Genomic DNA, 8,052 nt, shown 5'->3' on the forward strand with positions numbered 1-8,052 from the left:
CAGTACTGTATAACACCTCCACCCCCCCCCCTCCCCTCTCTCTACACACACACGCACGCACGCACGTACACATAAACACACACACACACACATCTGATATACAACTACAACCTCACCTGCTGCTTATCAGGGATTATGTAAAATTAGTAAATTTTAGGGCAATTCGCACAGCATCGGGTCCTGATGTGTTTAATGGAGTTGAAAGAAAGTTTTCTGATATTGAATTTATAATAATAATTATGATAAAAATAAGACTGATAATAGTAATATTGTTAATGACAATAGTTTATAAAAATAATGTTACATGGCAGGTACAGTGAACACTCCATAATTTGCGCATAACATATTCACTTACAATACTTTCAATGATTACCACTGTCCAACAATTATTGATAGACAAACTCTGTTTCGTTTTCATTATTTAAGGTCGTATCACGTTTTGAATTTCCAGTGAATGACAAAAAAACAAAGATTATACAGTTCTTTCCAAAAATCGTTATGTTATAAGTCAAATCAATAGTTTCCTTTTCCTGGAACAATTCTTATATTTTAACGACGAGGTTTGGTGCCTTTATTACAGACAATAAACTCAAAGAATAGAAATTCATACGTGTTTTCAGTGAGCTCAACAAAGCAGTTTCAAGCACAAATATTGATGCGGAGTATAAAGTAAGTTACACACTGCAATACTTATAAAAAAAACAATGCATCATAAAAATGATTTTGACAGATCCTGTAAACAAATGATAAGTCTTGGTGTATGATGACTCATGACTTAATTAAAAGTTTACAGTGAACATTTCATAATTTGCGCATAACATATTCACTTACAATACTTTCAATGATTACCACTGTCCAAATCTTGGTGTATGATGACTCATGACCTAATTAAAAGTTTACATGAACATTCCATAATTTGCGCATAACATATTCACTTACAATACTTTCAATGATTACCACTGTCCAACAATTATTGATTGACAAACTTTTTGTTTTCATTATTCAAGGTTGTATCACGTTTTGAATTCCCAGTGAATAGCAAAAAAAAAATATTCAGTTCTTTCCAAAAATCGTTATGTTATAATTCAACCAAATAGTTTCCTTTTCCTGCCAAACTGGAACAATTCTTATTTTTTAACGACGAGGTTTGGTGCCATTTCTATAGACAATAAATTAAAACAATAGAAATTCTGACGTGACTTCAGTGAGCTCAACAAAGCAATTTCAAGCACAAATATTGATGCGGAGTATAAAGATAGTTAGGTACTACAATGTCCTACCAAGATACTTACAAAAAAGAAACAATGCATCGTAAAAATAATGTTGACAGATCGTGACAAATAATTTTGACAGGTGTATGATGATTCCTTACCTCATTAAAAGTTTGCTGTTATTTATACCTTCCAGTTCGATTTTCTTAAAATGGCTCTTCAGCATTGTAGCTTTAAACTCAGGAATTAAAACAATAAAAGAATATATTATTACCTTACTTTCGTTTTGTCTATCCAAATCACGTAAAAATTCCTATTGTTTCAGTCATTTGTCACTAATTAGAGCAACTCACAGTGTTGAAATCATACAAAACATATCCCTTATTTTTATATAGATATTGAGGATTTATCTAATGAGCACATGTATCGGAAACACAATTTTAATACCAATTGTTTATTGCAATACTGCTAAAATATCTCAGCCGCGACGTGTCCTTAATATAAACGCCTTCCAGTCGTTTTCGATACTAATATTAATAAGGTGGGGAAAGATCCACTGACTTAATTTTCTTATAAGGTTAAATGTCAGTAATCTGAATCCTTCATTGTTTCATATAAAAACCGACAACTTCAGGTCATCTTTAAACAATGATCATCTGATATAACTACAGTTTTATTTTTTACAGCTTTGATATAAAAGACCAAGAGATTTAGATATTCACGATCAAAAATCATTTAAGGTATTGGACCCCTAATAGTAATGTTTAAAAAATGGCATTTGCTTGGTATATTCTTAAAGTTGACCATGTTTCACACTGTGTTGCAAATTTTAAACAACTTTTACCGTGCCGTTTTTTGTAAATTTTGTATTTCCTCACGCTCAAAAAGAGGCAAAATTCGATGTGATGGCCACTATCTAAAACGTTTGCAGAGAATTCATTACAGCATTAATTTTGATAAAAGAAACATCAAACTATTGTTAAACAATTATAAAATACAAAATAAAACTGTAAAAATCATTTTTGTCTAGGGTGCCTCAAGTAAACAGATTTAATGAGACAGAATACTAACTCCAACATTGAAAAATTAAGGTCGAATCCTGTGGGTCTGTTTTGAATTTTGCTCACTTCATTCAAAAATAACCTTGGGGCAATAGTAAAACCTACCTGCATTTCTTCCACAATTTGTAATCTAAAGAATGAAGGCAAAATAGAGAACTTTTACCGCACGTAACTCAGTATTTTTAAAGATGTCTAACTCTACCCCTCCTGATTCAGAGGTAAATTCACATTGAACAGCAAAAAATCGCTTATAAAATGAAAATTTTCCACTTTGTACAATTCATCCATAATTAGTCTTGAAAGAAGTAAAAACTTACTAGAAAAAAAGGAAAACATGGGAAAAAAATTTGGACCCACTGGGGTTTGAACCTACGCCCCACTGAAAATTGCAGTCAAAGTAGGTTTATGGTAGGAATTGAATACTCTTCAAAAAGGAGATACTCTATTACGGGTCCATTACCTTAAAATAATCATTTTAGTTTAAATGGAGTTCAAAGTGTAAGCTTCCTATCCCGTCATGATACCATTGTTTATCAAATATGAAATGTGCATCTTGTCTATTTATATTAATAACGTTTGGTATAGTCTGTAAACCAATTATGACGAACAATAGTACCAGTTTCTATTTTCCATTAAGATCTTTAAGTTAATGGTATCGTATAAATAGATTATAACGGACAAAGAACCGACAGATGTAAGACTTCATGAAATTATACCTTCATCTACATACTTTAGAAATCTTAGGGTAGAAAAAACGCATTGACATTTTTACGACGATTTAATAATTATTTCTGGTAACATACATCATATAATCGTGTACATTTTCTCTGTATACATGACATGTAATAATTGTGTCAGTCAGTATTTTGCATAAACATATAAAACGTAACGTCTAAAAGTACTGTAAAGGACACGATCAGATGGTAGACTTAATTGAATGATACTTTCAGCTACATACTAAAAGTAATCATAAGGGTAAGGTAGGGTAATATGGAACGAAAATAGGGTAAAAACTGCATTGTGATTTCGTACATCAAATCTTGCGATTTACATGTATGCATTTGTGATTCTCACGTTCCCAGTTTGCATTGTTACATGACCATTTGTCCGTCTCATGTTAGCGTGTTTTTTTCTGACATTTATACATGTTTAATTCTGAAATATACATGTATATATATATTTATAAGATATTCGTGTAGCTTAATTGTTTTATTTTAATAACACGGTTACTTCTTCATTAGTCAAGTATGACATTATCATGCTTTCGGTCATGATGCAATGTGACTTGAATCACTCGGTGAATTAGCTTGTGGTTGACATAGACACACCTTCCCAATGTGCTTATGTTGTCTTTGTGCTGATGATATGGACATACGTGGCTCCTGGACGGGTTGAATGTGCTTACTCGTACGCATAAACAACTAACAAAGTTTAAGACATGCGAGCATACACAATCTCCCTTGTCACTATGCAGTATACAGCATAGCACTAAGCATAATGAGATTTCCATAATGTAAATCTCTCGTTATGATTCCAGAAGACGTTTTTATTTCGTGCTCTGAAGCTTCCGCTAAACCACGGAAAAATACGACACTGCGCATTTGGACTATGTGTCCGATGACCGGACTAGACCTGTTTGTTTTGTCTAGGCTTCGAAAATGCCTGTGTATCATTAAACATGTACGCATGTTATTTATAGCACCATTCGTTTCTAAAAGTAGCATTATAGCTATAACATTCAGTTTACTATCCATTGAAAATCTCTCTTTTAATTGGTTATTCGTGCTGCTGATGATACAACGTTGACCGAGTAATCTTTTATTTGTACCCAGCCAGCGGCACATTTTATTTTAAAAAAATTGGTTTCTTTTTTGTTTTAAAACATGGTTTCTGTTGGTTTTCAGTTGTATGGGAATTGATCATAAAGATGAAACAACTGGTAATGACCATGTGAACTTTTGACTTTTACTTAAATGAGTTCTAAGTAGCCTAAACGTATTTCCAACTACAATTTCATCAAACAATTTTAATGGTATTCTTGTCAGATGTTTTAGGACAAAAATGTTGTTTATAATAGCACCAACAGGTTTGTGAGTTTAGATCACATTATAAGGTATATATATACGTAAACATGTAAATATATTTCATATTGCCTTGATTTGATAATTTTCGAAACTGATTTATCTTGATGATTAATGGGCTATATGTAATTTAGCGGAATGAAATTTACTCGTTTAATGCAACTGCTTGTGTCTACATACATTTCTGTCTATACACGTAAATCTGTTTTAAATATTGCCAATTATTGGTCTATACTTTAACCATGTAATTCTTCAGCCCAATCGGAAACACGCACACGCACACGCGCATACACATTTGGTCATGTTTTAAAAAGACTCAGACTCAGATCATAAACATTCTTGAGGAACTAACTTTAAAGGCCATTTCACATATATACCGAACCGGAACCGAAAGTTAGATTTGTTTGTTCGTTTTGTCCTAATGTGTTGGCTTTGTGTGTGTGCGCGTGTATGTGTATGTATATGTGTGTGTGTGTGTTTGTGGTGTGCACGTCCGCGTGCTGTAGGTTTCGTTTTGGGGAGGCTGCGATTTTGGTACGTGGCATTCCCTGTTTGATATTTGTCTTTGTTTTTTAGAATGCATTATTATCAATGGGCCATTTCACATATACGTCGAAACGGGTACGAATGGTTAACAAAAGCATGCATAGCTCTATATTCAAAGTCAGGCTGAAAATGTAAAAAAAAAAAATGTTTCTTCCACTACTTAGTTAATTATGCTTCTTGAATGTTTTGTCTGTCCGTCTGTCTTGCAATTCTTGTTCGGGACATTTCTCAGCAACCACTGGCTGGAATTCAGCGAATCTTCATAGAGATGCTTCATTTTTTACGGAGGAAATGCGCACTTTTTCCTTCATGTTCTGGTCAGATGATTTTTTTCACTGAGTTATTGCCCTTTGATTATTCAACATTAGTATGCTATTTAGTACCATTTCTTTTTTTTCTACCATTTCCAACATTAGTAAACTATAGTGTCAACCTGGTCCAGATATTTCCTCACCAATCCTAGGCAAATACAGTCAAACTCGCTTTATACGAACTCATCCGGACCTAAGAAATATGTTCGTATCAAACGAAATTCGTATTAATGAATGTATGACCAGATAATTTGTCCGAGCAAGTTGGGCAGTATCACCGGTATCATCGGTGAATAAATTCCGATATATGAAAGTAGTTAATAGTTTTAAACTGATTAAGTTAATTTATTCAGATAACATTGAAATTACTCAACAAAAGTCATACTTAAACAGGTAAAACTGTATTAATTTAAATTTTAATGTGCGGTCGAGGTCCGAGAGCGCCAAATTATATCCACCGCCAACATTGAAGCTTGTACTATATAACAATCATTCTAAGAGGGATAAAAGTTTGTAGATTTTATAATTAAGACACAGCCTACCTGTATCGACACTAGAATGTCAAAATGTGTTTAAAGTTATTTACACCGCTTTAGATCTTGTCCTGTCAATTGATTAAATTGTTTTATATTGACATGATACACAAAGGACCGAGTGTTTGTTTGTGAATAAAGGTTACCTACTTTATTGTTCATTTACCACGCGGAACAAGGTTGACCATCTTATTATTTTCAACACATTTAATAACGGCCCGACTTCTAAAATTAATTCGTATCAAGAGATGGAAAAGTATAATATTTAAGCTTATTGGTACTTCCAAAATGTGTTCGTATCTACCGATTATTCGTATGAAGCGAGTTCGCTATTACCGAAATAATTTTACAAAGAAAATAGAAGGACTTGGCCGGGGAATTCGGAGTTTGTTCGTTTAATCCGAAAATTTGTATCAAGCGAGTTCGTATTAAGTGGACTCGACTGTATGTAGCGAAACTTCATGCGAAGCATTTGGAAGCTTCTCTACTAAAACGAGGTATGTGCATAGTCGGTGAATTCCTCTTTTGTGCATTTATTGTGCAATAATCATGAACATCCATCGGTTTTACCGTCATTTTCTTGTTTTGCCTCTACTAATGCAAAACAATGTTAAATCGTGCAATTCCTAAACTTGATCGTTTGTGCATCACGATATCATCTCCGCCGTCTACTTCGGCGTCCTTTAAATAATAATATCCGAACACTTAACACTCTAGTCGATTCCGAAACGAAAAAATAACCGGTTCGTTGTATGTGTGAAATGACCTTTAATAATGGCTGCATCATTCAACGAAATTAAATCTCAAGAAACACGTTCCTATTCTTTTATCTTGGCAAGTGGAAATCTACTTTTTCATTTCCCAACAAACCAGTCGTTTTGAGCAAAACCATGCCTGTTTCTTTTACGCACGAAATTAAAAGATTTTTACAATAATTGAATTTAAATAACTGAACACAATATGTCCACGCCATTATATTTCACCGAAATAGACAAATGAGCTGGTTATTAATTCTTATTCCTACTGATATATCTGTCTGTGGTAACCAGGGGCGGATTTTGGATTTTTACTTTGAAGTTTTACCTTCGCATCTTAATTTAAGGCTATCAAAAGTATATATATACTAGTACGCTCGTCCGATCTTTGCAGGGTGCGTATGTGGGTAGACAATTAATTTAATTACCGAGTTATTTCATTTGGATTCAGATAAAAATATAATGTTGTTTGTCCGGTTACCGGACGTGTAGCCTTAACACTGTCGGTACAGTTCGTGTGTTTCTGTATTTTAGTACAAGTGGGTTATCTCCACTTGAACTAGAATTGAAGAATGTTTCAATATATGCTGTCACAACGCATCATAACCCACAGCTAAATTTATATGTAAGCATACTAAATCCTTGCATTTAAACATTTAAGGAACAACTTATGTTCTTTTCACCAATAAGTTACACTATTGATTCACCCAAGAAGTCACGATGCAAGTAACCACTAGTAAATAAGACGGATGATGAATATAGTATATCAGATTACAGCATGTCCGAAAGCAACACGAATTATTTACAATATCTTAGAAAAATGAAGCAAGCACAGATCATTTCTCAGAATTAAAGGGAAAGGCAATGTTGTGTTGAAGTTAATTCCATATGCTGAGATTTCTTTAATCATTTAAAGAATTGAAAGAATTTTCGAAATCGGCTAAAAAATGAGAGTTACCAGCATTTAAATATTTGATGAAAATGGCGGCCATTTTGTTTCCATGACAACAAAAAGCAAAATGGTGTATTTATTAAACTTCTAGACACATATTTGAACTGTTTTTACTTATTTCTGTAAAATAATTTCTCTATTTTTTTCAGCTATATTGAAAGAAATTACAATGTTTTACATCTTACACTCGAGAATCATATTAAATTAATCTATTTAAAAGGTTATTTGCTAAATAATGAATTCAGCAGTGTGTAAATGACGTCATAAACACACAGAGTTGCTGCCTCTATGATCTGCAATTTTCTTAAATTTCAAACTGACATATCATTTTCGATAGTGGTCCGATTTTAATAATTCTTTCAGCGTTAGGAAAGGCTTGAGGATGGCTTTCATATGAAAAAAACTTATATCAGGCTTTCCTTGTCCTTTAAGCATGTATGAATGCCAGAAAGAAACACGCAAACATAAGCTGGACAAATGGTCTTGTAACAAAAAATTGGATGTCAGAAAAAAGAATGTAAACATGAGAATCACAAGTTCTGTTCCATAGGGTAAATTCACATCTTAAGGTCTATATGTTAGTATTATTGCATTCGTTGGCG

The sequence above is a fragment of the Mercenaria mercenaria genome, unplaced genomic scaffold, assembly GCF_021730395.1.
Source record: "Mercenaria mercenaria strain notata unplaced genomic scaffold, MADL_Memer_1 contig_3895, whole genome shotgun sequence".
In the NCBI taxonomy this organism is placed as follows: domain Eukaryota; kingdom Metazoa; phylum Mollusca; class Bivalvia; order Venerida; family Veneridae; genus Mercenaria; species Mercenaria mercenaria.